This window comes from Haemaphysalis longicornis, unplaced genomic scaffold (assembly GCF_048455015.1).
Source record: "Haemaphysalis longicornis isolate Haplotype H1 unplaced genomic scaffold, Haemaphysalis longicornis Haplotype H1 scaffold_16, whole genome shotgun sequence".
In the NCBI taxonomy this organism is placed as follows: domain Eukaryota; kingdom Metazoa; phylum Arthropoda; class Arachnida; order Ixodida; family Ixodidae; genus Haemaphysalis; species Haemaphysalis longicornis.
Genome location: NW_027526266.1, coordinates 7035866 through 7048900, shown reverse-complemented (window position 1 = coordinate 7048900; position 13035 = coordinate 7035866).

Sequence of the window (13035 nt, the reverse complement as noted above, 5' to 3'; positions counted from 1 at the left end):
ACGAGAGCTCCTTGACAAAATTTGCTCAATTCAAAAGCGAGTTTACTAAGACCTTCACTACCGTCGTGCAGAAAGAAAGAGCCGCCCTTTTGTTGGAAACGCCCACGCAACACCCCAACGAAGGTGTCGTGATCTTCGTTGAGGAGATGAAGCAGCTGTTTCGCCGCGCGGACCCCGAAATGACGGAAGAAAAGAAGTTGCGCTCCTTAATGCGCGGAGTAAAGGAGGAACTGTTTGCTGGACTTGTCCGAAATCCGCCCAAAACCGTCGCCGAATTCGTGACCGAAGCCAGCACCATTGAGAAAGTCCTCTAAATGCGTGCTAAGCAGTATGACCGCAACTTTGTTGGGGCGGCCAATGCGAACGACTTTGGCAGCACGCGGATCCCGGCCGACAGCCTACGCGAGACTATCCGCGCAATTGTGAGAGAGGAGCTGCGGAAACTTCTCCCAACGCCGCCGCAGCCCCAAGTCGCTTCCCTCACCGACGTGATTAGAGGACAAGTGCAACAAGCGTTGGGAACTTCTACGCCATCCGAGGTACCAAGAGACACAAGCCATGACATACTCCGCGGCTGTTCGTCGACCCCGCCCTGCTCCAACACGCCGTCAAGAGGCCCCACCGTACCGCCGCCCACTGTCACCCGCCCGACCCCGAAACCAGACGCCGAGGAAGACGGACGTATGGCGAACTCCCGATAACCGTCCTCTGTGCTACCACTGCGGAGAGGCCGACCACATTTACCGTCGCTGCCCATACAAGAGACTCCGACTGCGTGGTTTCTCCGTCGACGCACCTCGCCCTCTCCCTGGCCAACGACCACGCGAGATCGACGAGTATCTATCTGAAACCAGCCTTGGCCCAGCGCGTTTCAACCGTTCGCCGCCGCCCTACCCCTACCAATCGCCGAACCGCCGTAGCAACGCTGACTTCGCCCGTGGAAGGTCCCCCAGCCCACGCGGGGGAAACTAAAGGCGGCAACTTCTGGAGGTGAAGTTGCTCTACGGCGAAAAACTAGAAACCCTCCAACGACGCTAGGACGCGCTGAAGACAGTGATTCACGACATGCCCTCATCCCGACGACCCGACCTAACCCTGACGAGACTCTCGAACACGACGACAGCTACACGGCGCGACGCGTACCCGACCTGACCGAGACGTCCGTTGAGAAGACGACGACAACGACGATGCACAGTGCCCGACCATCAACACGTACAAGCACAGATACGACGCCCCGACGAACCCGGAACTCGAGGACGACTGCATCTGACGTCAAGGTGTCCATCGACGGCTTTGACGTAGTCGCCCTCGTAGACACGGGAGCTGACTATTCGGTAATGAGCGGACCATTTGCGTCTATACTGAAGAAAGTTATGACCAGATGGGACGGTCCGCGCATACGCACAGCAGGAGGCCACCTCGTGACGCCAAGTGGAACGTGCACATCGCGCGTCACCATAGACGGCACAACGTACTGCGGCGTTCGTCGTTCTGCCTAACTGCTCCCGCGACGTGATTCTCGGAATGGACTTTTTGACGGACAACGGCGCAATAATTGATCTGCAGACCAAGTCGATAACATTTTCCTCCAATCACTCCACGAAGCCGCAGCCGAACCCCGATCACCGTGCTGCTGTCAGGATCGCCGACGATCACATCACCCTGCCACCCCGCGCAAGCTTGATGATCGCCGTCTACTGTGAGGATGCTGCTTCTGACATCGACGCTATCGTAGAGAGTGATCGAAGGTTGCTTCTCGACCGCGGTGTCTCCGTCGCAAGAGGCATTGCGCACTTTAAGAAGCGCCAATCTCACGTTTGGGTCACTAATTTCACCGAAGAGTACCAGCATTTAAACAAGGGAGCTGCAATTGCGTTCCTCGAAGAAACGCAAGAAGCAAGTAATGTGATCGCAGTCGCCGACTTTGAACGCACACCCGTAGAAACATTCAAGCTCCCGCAGCCATTCGACGTGAATCCGGCGCTACCGCAAGAACAACGGAAAAAATTATTGGCTTTGCTGCGTCGCTATAGCGAATGTTTTTCGTCGAGCGCAAAACTACGTCAGACCCCTCTTGCGAAGCACCGAATAAGAACCGAAGATGGAGCCCGACCTACCCGACAGTCACCGTACCGCGTCTCTTCACACGAACGGGAAGACATCCGGACTCAAGTCGACGACATGCTGCGCGATGACATTATACAGCCATCGAAAAGCCCCTGGGCTGCGCCCGTCGTACTCGTAAAGAAAAAAGACGGCACATTAAGGTTTTGCGTTGACTACCGGCGACTGAACAAAATCACGAAAAAGGACGTGTACCCACTCCCCCGAATCGACGACGCCCTCGACCACCTCTGCCACGCGAAGCACTTCTCATCGATGGACCTGAAGACCGGCTACTGGCAAATTGAAGTGGACGAGAGAGACCGAGAGAAGACTGCATTTATAACCCCAGACGGCCTATACGAGTTCAAAAATGATGCCGTTTGGGCTGTGCACAGCACCAGCGACGTTTCAGAGAGTCATGGACACTGTGCTAGCTGGCCTGAAGTGGCACACTTGCCTCGTGTACCTCGACGACGTAGTGGTACTCGCCCGGACTTTCGACGAACACCTTGCAAGGTTGGAGTCTGTACTCGAGGCCATTCGTACGTCGGGGTTGACGCTGAAGCCTGAAAAGTGCCGTTTCGCATACGGGTAACTCAAGTTCTTGGGCCACGTCGTCAACGCCGCGGGAGTCCTACCTGACCCGGCAAAAACTTCAGCCATTGCGAACTTCCCAAGGCCGAAAGACAAGAAGGGCGTGCGGAGATTTCTCGGGCTGTGCGCATACTACCGGCGCTTCGTCGCAAACTTCGCACGCATTGCAGAGCCACTCACGCGCTTGACGAAAGATAGCACCCCTTTCAGCTGGGAAACCGACCAAGAAAAAGCATTCAGCGAGCTGCAAAAACGCCTGCAAAGCCCGCCCGTGCTCGCTTATTTCGACGGAAATGCCGAAACGGAAATGCATACGGACGCCAGTGATATAGGCTTGGGTGCCGTCCTTGTCCAAAAGCAAAGCGGCTGCGAAAGGGTAATCGCCTATGCTAGCCGTGGTCTGTCGAAGGAGGAGAAAAACTATTCTGCCTCTGAGAAAGAGTGCCTGGCTATTATATGGGCGATTTCAAAATTTCGCCCATACGTGTATGGAAGGCCATTCAAGGTTGTAACAGACCACCATGCGCTGTGTTGGCTCGCCAATTTGAAGGACCCCTCTGGCCGTCTTGGGCGGTGGAGCTTGCGCCTGCAGGAGTTCGACGTTACAGTCGTTTATAAATCCGGCAGGAAACACTCCGACGCCGACTGCCTGTCCCGCGCCCCCGTCGACCCACCACCACAACACTCTGATGAAGACAGCGCGTTCTTGGGGATCGTGACGGAGAGCGACCTAGCCGCCCAGCAACGTGCCGACCCCGACTTACGCGTCATAATCGAGTACCTCGAGGGATGCAACGTTGCCGTTCCTAGGACCTTCAAACGCAGCTTACCAGCATTCAGCCTGAGAAACTCCGTCCTTGTGAAGAGGAATTTCAGCCCCGGAACAAGAGCGAATTACCTTCTCGTCATCCCCGCGGACCTTCGTGACGAAATTTTGGAAGCGTGCCACGACGACTCGTCTGCCGGACATCTGGGCACAGCCCGCACTATTGAAAAAATCAAGGCGAGGTACTACTGGCCCGGCCTTACCTCTGACGTCACCCACTACGCCCGGAGCTGCCGTGACTGCCAGCGACGAAAAACGCCGCCGACAAGACCCGCCGGACTTCTGCAACCGATCGCCCATTTCAACAGATTGGAATGGACCTTTTACGCCCGTTCCCTACGTCACGATCACAGAACAAGTGGATTGTCGTAGCGACAGACTACATGACGCGCTACGCAGAGACCGCCGCTCTTCCGAGGGGGACTTTACCAGAAGTGGCGAAGTTGTTTATAAGCCAAGTTGTGCTGCGACATGGAGCCCCGGAAGTCCCAATCACAGACCGCGGAACGGCATTTACTGCGGAGCTGATGCAAGGAGTATTACGCTACAGCAACACGGATCACCGAAGAACGACGGCGTACCACCCCCAAACGAACGAACTAACATTACGTCTGAACAAGACAATCGCAGATATGCTGTCAATGTACGTTGACGTTGAACATAAGACTTGGGACGAAGTGCTCCCGTATGTCACGTTTGCGTACAACACGGCTATCCAGGAGACGACACAGCTGACGCCGTTCGAGCTTGTCTACGGTAGAAGGCCGACTACGATGCTCGACGCCATGCTTCCGCACGTAGAAGACGACGACCTCAACGCCGACGTCCACGGATATCTTCAACGTGCGGAGGAGGCCCGCCAGCTCGCTCGAGTTCGTATAACGGACCAGCAGCTGGTGGATGCGGGCCGCTACAACCTCCGACGCCGAGACGCCGAGTACCAACCAGGGGATCGTGTGTGGGTTTGGACTCCCATCCGACGACGCGGACTCAGTGAGAAGCTCATGCGACGGTATTTCGGACCCTACCAGATTCTACGACGTGTTGGCCAACTTACCTACGAAGTGATCCCCGATGGTGACTCCGGCACATCACGACGACGCACGCGGCCTGAAGTCGTCCACGTGGTTCGCTTAAAACCTTTCTACGGACGATGACGAACTTTTATTTTCATTTGTTTGGACTGTCGCTTATGTTAGCATCGGGTCGATGCACTCTTAGAGGGGGGTAATGCCGCGAACCATACATTGGGTTTGTTTATTTGTGTTTTGCTTTTACCGCCCGGCTGCGCCGGTCTGTGTTATCTCTGCGCCAAGGGAAGCGCGTGTTCCATTCTTTCTTTCTGTGCCGCATGTGTTATCTCTTGTGATAGGGAGAGCATTCCGATCTAACGTGAACAGCCCAGAATAATCTTCTTGGATCTACTATGTTCTCGATGCGAATCGACGTTTCGAGAACCACGCTCACCGAAAGATAAAAAGTCGGCAGTGCGGACGCCGGGGCATTCGATTCGACGACACTCGCTTGTGCAAGTCCCTTTGTTGACCGCTGCTTCGCCGGCTCTGTATTCTTTTGAGTTGTTAGGGGAGCACAAGTTCGCTCCAATAAACGTGTTTCTCATTCAACACAACTGCATCGTCCTTGTCTTCGTGACAATATACAGAACAAGCAATGTCCACAAAATGTGGGGGAAGAAAATATGCACAAACCCGGACAGCGTCACTGCCATGGACGTATACTTCCTGCAGCAGAATGGCGAGGTGGGCTAGTTGGTATATATGCATAACTGAACCTTAAAAAAGCACGTCACTGAAACACTCGTCCTGTTGTCCTCTTCGCTTGTCCTGTTAGGCCTACATTTTTGTTGAAGTATACGTTGTACAGCAGGAAGCATCAAAGTAGTGCAAGAACTTGTTACTTCACGATCACATTTAGGTTCCACCAGTCAGCAACCTGCAACTTGTAAGTTATTAGCAAACGACAGGCCAGATACCAGAATCATACTCTCCCTTAAACCCGCGAAATCAAAAATGCTGTGTTACTCTGATCACCAAGATGTGTTACACACTAAATTCATTAAGCTGGAAATTCATGTCACATAAATTTAACAGCCATTTTTGAATATTTTCACTGGTTCCGAATGGTAAATTTACTTTTGCGATACTGCAGGAAGAGTACGAAGCGGCACCAGCCCTTCTCATAGTAATGTACCAGTTACTACATGCGTGTAGTGTTGACGTTACAAATAAATTCGGGTTGCATACGCGTAGTTCATTCCGACATTTCACGACCAAACTGAGCGTTCGAAAAGATTGAACACTCAATCGAAACGCGGAAAAAGCATTCAGATGGCATTTTAATCTAATGCTGTACCTCGGAAATCACTCGATTTGTCATTTATTTTAATGCTACACCCACGGCAATTATTCAATTTATTGTGGACGTTTTTTACCCGAAAACTATTATGACGTAAAAAAACGGCATCTGCAGAAACGAAACAAAAACCAAGAGTGCATTATATTACGCTAAAAGTACACGATGTGCGTTTAACGCTTACACGCACCTATACTCGCACACGCACCTATATTCGCACTCTCCAGCTTCCCTTATTTCATTTTATATCAGAACATTCAGCTAGCAAAACAGGACAGGACGCAAACACTTCACCAAACACAGCGCTGAAAATTGCGTAAGAATTGATTCTATTTACCTACGCCGCAGCCAGGTACAAAGGTCTAGCGACAAATCGGCGCAACGCACAAAACGAGTCACTAAAAACGTTAGGGCTAACCGCTTACGCCGTTTCAAGTTCGAGAGCAACTCTGCTACGTTAAATACTATGACTAGAAAACAAGGTTCCCTAGTAGTCACTTACCTTCACTATTTGGCAGTATTTCTTCGTCCGGTAGATAAATCCATAGTAGTCAAATCACTGAAATAACTAAAGTTGAAGGCGTGCACACCCGTACCATCACCGGCCAGTAGCAGGCGCATCGATACGGAGTGCAGTTAATACAACTGTCGGACGGTCGGACTCGCCGCGCAGCGACTTTCCTGTCTGATGTTCGTCCGATGGAAAAACTAGTTCCTGAAAGACACTCACCTTGATAAAAACGCGTTGCGAAATAGATGCCCAAGTTATTGGTAAACAGAGATATTAGTTGCCAATTATATACAAGAAAAGGACGAGCGTGCGTTTTTTTAAAGAAAACAGTAATTGTACCGACAATCTAGATTCCGGCATTTACGGCAATTTCAGGGTCTACGGTGGAAATAGAGCTGGCGTGGGGTTGCGGGCTTCGTAATTTTACGGCTTGTTCTCAGGCCGCAACCACCTACAGCGTATTTCCCGTGCTTTCGCACGACGACATTACCCCGCGTTGACCGCGTCGGCAAAATGCACGGTGACGTCAGCTGACGCGGGAGCTACGCCGATGTGTATGCTCGCCAGATATCTGCGTCGTCGCAGCGCCAGAAAGCATCCGAAAGCAGGCGACATAGTCCGGATTCTATGTTCATCTCCTGGTCTGGGGTCATCACTTTTGTACAAAACAATCAATTTCTTGACATGCAAAGCATCTCTTGCTCTCGGCTCCGTCGTCCGTCGTCTTTCGTCCATCCATCCGCCGGGCCAGGAAGACACCGGCAACACTGTCGCTCTAGCATCTTATGGTCGGGGCTATGTCCCTCCCTTGTTGTAGCGCCGTCTACGCCCCCCTGCGCATGCTCGGCTCATCTCGGGCCGGCCCAGGAAGACACCGGTAACGCTGTCGCTCCAGCAGCCATTCAAGCATAAGACACGACCGGGCGTTGAGCAAGCCGAGCATGCGCAGTCGAAGCGTGGACGGCGCAACAACGGCAAGGGAGGGACATAGCCCCGTCGCATCTAATAAAATTCCACCATCTTCCCGTAGGGTAACCCTGAGTAGTATGCGAAACAGCCATGGGCTGAACGCAATTTCCCATTTCGTAGTTTCGTAAGTGAAAAATGTAGTAGTTACCATGGAAACCAAACTGTAAATATAAGGGTAGCTACGTACCTCAACCTAACGGAAACGACGAACTGAAAACTAATGGGCACTTGAATCGACCCTATGGTTGCTTTGCATACTACTCAGGGTTCGCCTACGGGAAGATGGTGTAATTTTTAACCTGCTGTAATCGGGGTGCCTTGAGGAAAATTACACGCTATTTCTGTTCGAAAGTGCGCATGTCTTCGTGGCTAGCTTGGCTTTCATGGACGAGATCGGGGGTTCGGGATAGCTTTTTGTGAGTTAAATACGGGAGCTTTGGCTACAGTGCTTGTAGTGTTCGCAAGATGGGCTTGTCTGCAAGATCGTGCGTAACCAACAAAGTTTATCAACGCGCGAAATCTAGCGGCGCATTGAATTTCATTCACGGCTACCGTAGCCTGCCTAGGGGGAACGCTGAAGTGCGATAGCTTTTCTTGGCTTAAATAAGGGAGCTTTGGTTACATCACTTGCAGCATTAGCCTAATTGGCCACGCCTCCAAGATCGGTGCAAAAGAAACAATCGTTATCACTGCCGAAATTTGTCAAATACGACCAAAACGAATCACTCGACAATATTCCTTGGCAGCCTCTGTTAGGGTACCAAATTCTTGGGTCCACGAATTTTATTTAAGCCAACGAACGAAACGATCCTGGCCGGCCACTCATGGAGAGCTTTCAGGAGCACGTTAGTAAGTCTATGTGAGGTGCAACAGCCGGGTCTCCTAGGAAGGGAGAGAGAAATAGAGAGAAATCACTTTCTTTTTCAAGCAAGTTGATAGGAACGCGTGGTGGCTGCCGGCCGAAGGCTGGCGGCGGCAGAGGCGGCTCTATCAACCAGAAGTAGTTGCGCCCCCGGTTGCGAGCAGCCGAGCGCGGCCTCCCACTGCTCGAGGGTGCAGATGGGGTAGAATGGGCTAAGAGGACAGGCCCACATGCCGTGGCTGAGTGCATCCAGGGAGTCACAGATGGGACAGTTGGGCACAGGGAACTCGGGAGCACGTCTTGTGGAGGAGGGATCGACGGGTGAGGGAGTTGGTCTGAAAGAGTCGCCATAGGCGCTTCAGAGCGTTGGTGGGGGATGTGTGGGAAGTGGGAAAATGGCGGCGGGAGAGACGATAATGCTCTGTGTCTTCTTGATACGAGAGCAGATGATCGCGTCCCGACCGAGCTTTGTGTTGAGAGCAGGAGCGAGCCCCGCAAGGCTGTTTAGTTCTCGTGCTACTTTGTGGGCCGCCTCGTTTCCTTCCACCCCAGAGGGGCCGGGGTCCCGTCCATGTCGAGTGGTTGAGTATGGGGAGTTTGGAGAAGGTTGAGTGCTGTAGCCGAAACGCTACCACGAATGAAGTTTTAAATGGCCGTCTTCGAATAAGTGATTATAATGTGTGGTGGCAGCCAGGTGATGAGGGTCAGGGCTATTGCCACCTCTTCCACCGTTGAAGGGTAAGTGTCCGTACGGTGAGTAAAGTGACCGGGGGAGAGCCTGCCAGCTTTCCTGTTCCTCCAGCCTTTCACCGTCGGTACAAGCTGGGGAAATTTGTTTGTTAAGAGATGTGGATGAACAGTCTCGCCAGCGATTTGTCAGGTCAGCATTTGTATTGTCATTACGAAGGTAGAACGACAAAGTAAAATGGTGGTTTCATTGAATAAAAGCTTCTATGAGCATTTTGTTCAGGCATATGTTGAGTGTAATTTATTTATTAGGTCCTCCGGATTTATATTTCCGTAACCAAAATTGGTGGATTGCAAAACTCGCTCAAAACCCCTCGGTGCAAAACCCAGTCAAAACACATACAAAACCCCTCGGTACCATTGATACAGTACGCCTGCGGAGCATTTGAAAATAAAGTATAGCAGATATAGCTATAAATGTAACCGCGATAGACATGTACGAAGTAAAAAACGGACATACCAGCAACATCTGAACAACGTCAGCAAAATATGTTTAAATACCGTCCACAAATGGAGCAGCAGCAACATCAAAAGTACGTCTTTAGCATAGTTGAAAAAACGTCTGACATTAAGATACCAGCAACGTTATCTCAACATCCAAAAATGCTCATAAAAAGATTGCACGGTGTACGGATGTCTATAGAGATACTGCTTGCACATAGACGTTCGGATCTTTTTGGGACGTCGCAGAGATATTAGTGGTTTGCAAGGATAATTCTTTCCCTTACGTACTGGGCACCCAACGCAACAACCTCACAAGCGTCTGTTATTAGCAAAACCCGCTTGTGCATGCTGTGGGCATTGCGTGCAGCGGCCTGACAAAGCCACTTTTTCAGCAGTCCCAGCACGCACTCATCATGGCATTACTCAAAACTGGTGTCTGTGGACACTGCGAGTTCGCAGAACTTAGTGCGTCAATTCTTCCCGCGCAGCTCGTGACCAAATATCGGTAATGGCCACTACGAACAATACACCTACGAAGCTTTAACTCAGATACCGTTTTGCGAGACCGCTGATTACGTCGCGTTTCCCTGTTTCCTGCCCTGTTGCCTTGGTATCTGCTCCTCACATGGTTTTTCTTCTTCTCTCCCCTTTCTCTTCTGGACGAAATCCTGAACGGCCTACACGGAGTTCACTTTCTCGCGCAACTTTTCAGCGGAATTTGGAACGCTGCTGGCCCCAAGACCTTTCTACGAGACGCCAGTCTCCTCCGGTCTACCGATTAGAATTAAGGTGCCGCCCGTGCTTGCCAGCTCGCTATATATTACCTTAGTCGCTTATGCTCGCTTCCGTTTCCATGTAGCTGTTCCCGGCTGAGCTACGCGCATCCTGTGCGCAGCCGTGGCCGCTTATGCCGTTCTCGTGCGGCTTTAACTTGAAAAACGGGCTGCCGCCATTCATATTTGCTGTCATAGCATAACCGGGCCTCCGTTCGAAGGTTTCGGTAATATCCCCTGCAGCTCCATCCTCAAATTTTGCTTGCGAGGCTGCTCCTCATGTTCGAGCATCGCTTCATTACCCCGCCCTACGGTGTCACCGGACAGACTTACCTCGACACTCCTCATCCCAAATTCTATCTCCGCACGTTCGACACCGGCGGGAATGCTAGCCTCGTGTAGGGAGACACGGCTGCTTACTTTGTCGTCGCGATGTTCAACCTCGAAACATTGTCCGGAACAATTCAACTTCGCTTTCGCAATACAACTGGCTCGGTCTGCGCCCCATTGTTTCTGCTCGCGGGTGTCCAAGCGTAAAAGGATTTGCCTTCTCCGCTCTAGCTCCAATTCAGTAATTCTAGATTCAGTATTTTTAAACGCTCCTTTGATTCACGCACTTCTCTTCTCTCGTGTCTCTCGCACTCCTACGCTTCGCGCGCTTCTTTTCTGTCCCGCTCATTTGCTTCGAGCTTCAGTTTTTGAAATTAACTCAATTCGTTTAAGAATATAGCTTCCGATTCCGCTTTGCCAACCCCTCCTGCTGCCGTTCCTTGTTGAGGTGGCACTTCATGTGTCTGACCATTTCCGTTGCTTCCGCCATGTTCTCCAGCATGCTTCGCGTAACTACCATGCACCCTAAGACTCAGCCTACACTGCCACAACGAAGCCCAAGAAATCCCACGAACCCGCACCTTCAATGGCCGGCAGCCGCGTCGTTGACTCCGTGCGCTGGCTTGATTCGATCGCTCCACTCTGCCTGAAGCTCCGCTGGTGCCGCTGAAGGGCTTTGCATCCGCTTGTTGCCCTTGTCTGTGGCCTGCAGATTTCCTCTGCCAAATCCTGTCGGCTGCGCCACTAAAGATTGTTGATGTTCGTTTCACCGAAGTGAGGTAGCGATAGGGATCCCAACCGCGCGGGCTCCGGTTGATCTGGCAGGAGGCTCGCAGGGCGCTGGTGTTGAAGTTCTCGGAGGTAGTGGCCGCATTGATGAACTCCAGGCGTTTTGTGTTGATGTAGGGACACGAAGAGTTTATGAAAAACTATTGATATTAGTAACTGGATACGTGAATAACCAAAATAAAAACTTGAAACTTCAGTTAGAAAATATAGCTCCTAGTGCGGACAAGTCACTAAACCGCCTCAAGTCATCTAAATATTCCACGCTTTGAGCATACAGAAAACACTCGAGAAACGACGGCCGCGGCTCAGTTGCCGCCGCAGGGCCCGTCTAGTTGCCCGGTATACAGCTGTACCCTAAACTTCCTACGCTATCCTAAAGTCTACCTCTCGGAGAGGGGGCTCACAAATCCCAACCTAGTTTAGCGGTCGAGATTCCTTGTCTCGCCGGGAGCTGCGTAGCTGAGAGCTCCGTCAAGAACGATTTCTAATGGCGAAGTTTGGCCTTGCAACACCTCGGTATTACTCTCTCCGGAACACCCCTGTGGCTTTAGTACACGCGTGATGAAGGGCCCAAATTCATCTAGACCGCTGTCACTCAGCCATGTCCGGAATATCCAGAAATGAGCCACCACTTTCGGGTCAAAACTGGCGCGCGCGTGAGCAAGCGTGAGGCTGCGAATGCACATGCCTCCGAAGGGAGGGGGTGAAAAGCAGCGGCTATGCCGTTCCGACGGTGGGGCGTAACAATAGGCTCTCGTGAAAAAGCCGCCGCGCCGCGCGGTCAGACGACGATAATTACCGGTCCGTTATCTGCTACGTCAACAATTCTGAGAACTTGGCGGGACCATCTTTATTACCAAAGCAGATTATTCCCTATACAACCCTCCGTGCAGACAAGCCGTCTCCCGTACGCGCCGCAGCGAAATGGTGGCGACCACAGCATAGGGCTGGCAGCGCAATGCCTCTAGACCGAGCGGCGGCGATCTTTCCTTTTACACGCGCGGCCGGGGCGCCAGTCCACTGACCTCAAGAGTGGACCTTACTTACGCCTACCAGAGTTTATCGACTAAAACGCAAAAATAAAATGGCGGCGCCCATGACCGTCGCAGTGGGAACAAGTGCAGCTTGATTGGAACTGATTTATAATCATGGCGGTGTCACGGAACAGTAGGAGAAAAAAGCGCCCATCCTTTGTATCTTTATCTAGTTACACCACCCGAACGCAAAAAGAAAATCCAGGAGAGGCGAGGAGAAACATTTTATACCCTTCTCTTTCCCCATTTCTTGTGGTTTAAAACAGCTTTGTGGATATCCAATTTTGAAGGTCCGAATGGCGGCCGTTTTTTAAAAGAGAATAAATTTTGAGGTCATTTTGCTATCACGGGAAGTGGGTGTTCATTGGCTGCGCAGTCAACTAGCGACCTACCTTCGTTAGTGACGACTTCAACGAGGATTCCGATTCAGGACCGCCTAGGAGCGAGGGCTGTGTGCGGTGAGGTTTTACGTGACGGGAAGCAGAAACGAAGGCATTGGGAGCGACCGCACAAACGACCGTCACCAGTCAGCCGGTGTGTGCGCGATATGATCACTGGAGATGTTTTTCCTTGACCTCGCCTTTTTTGAGGGTTCGCAGGACGTGGTTACTGGACGTGCGCTTCAGTTATCGTCTCCTCCCATGCTTGTTTCGATTGAGGGGTTGCGTGATCGTTGG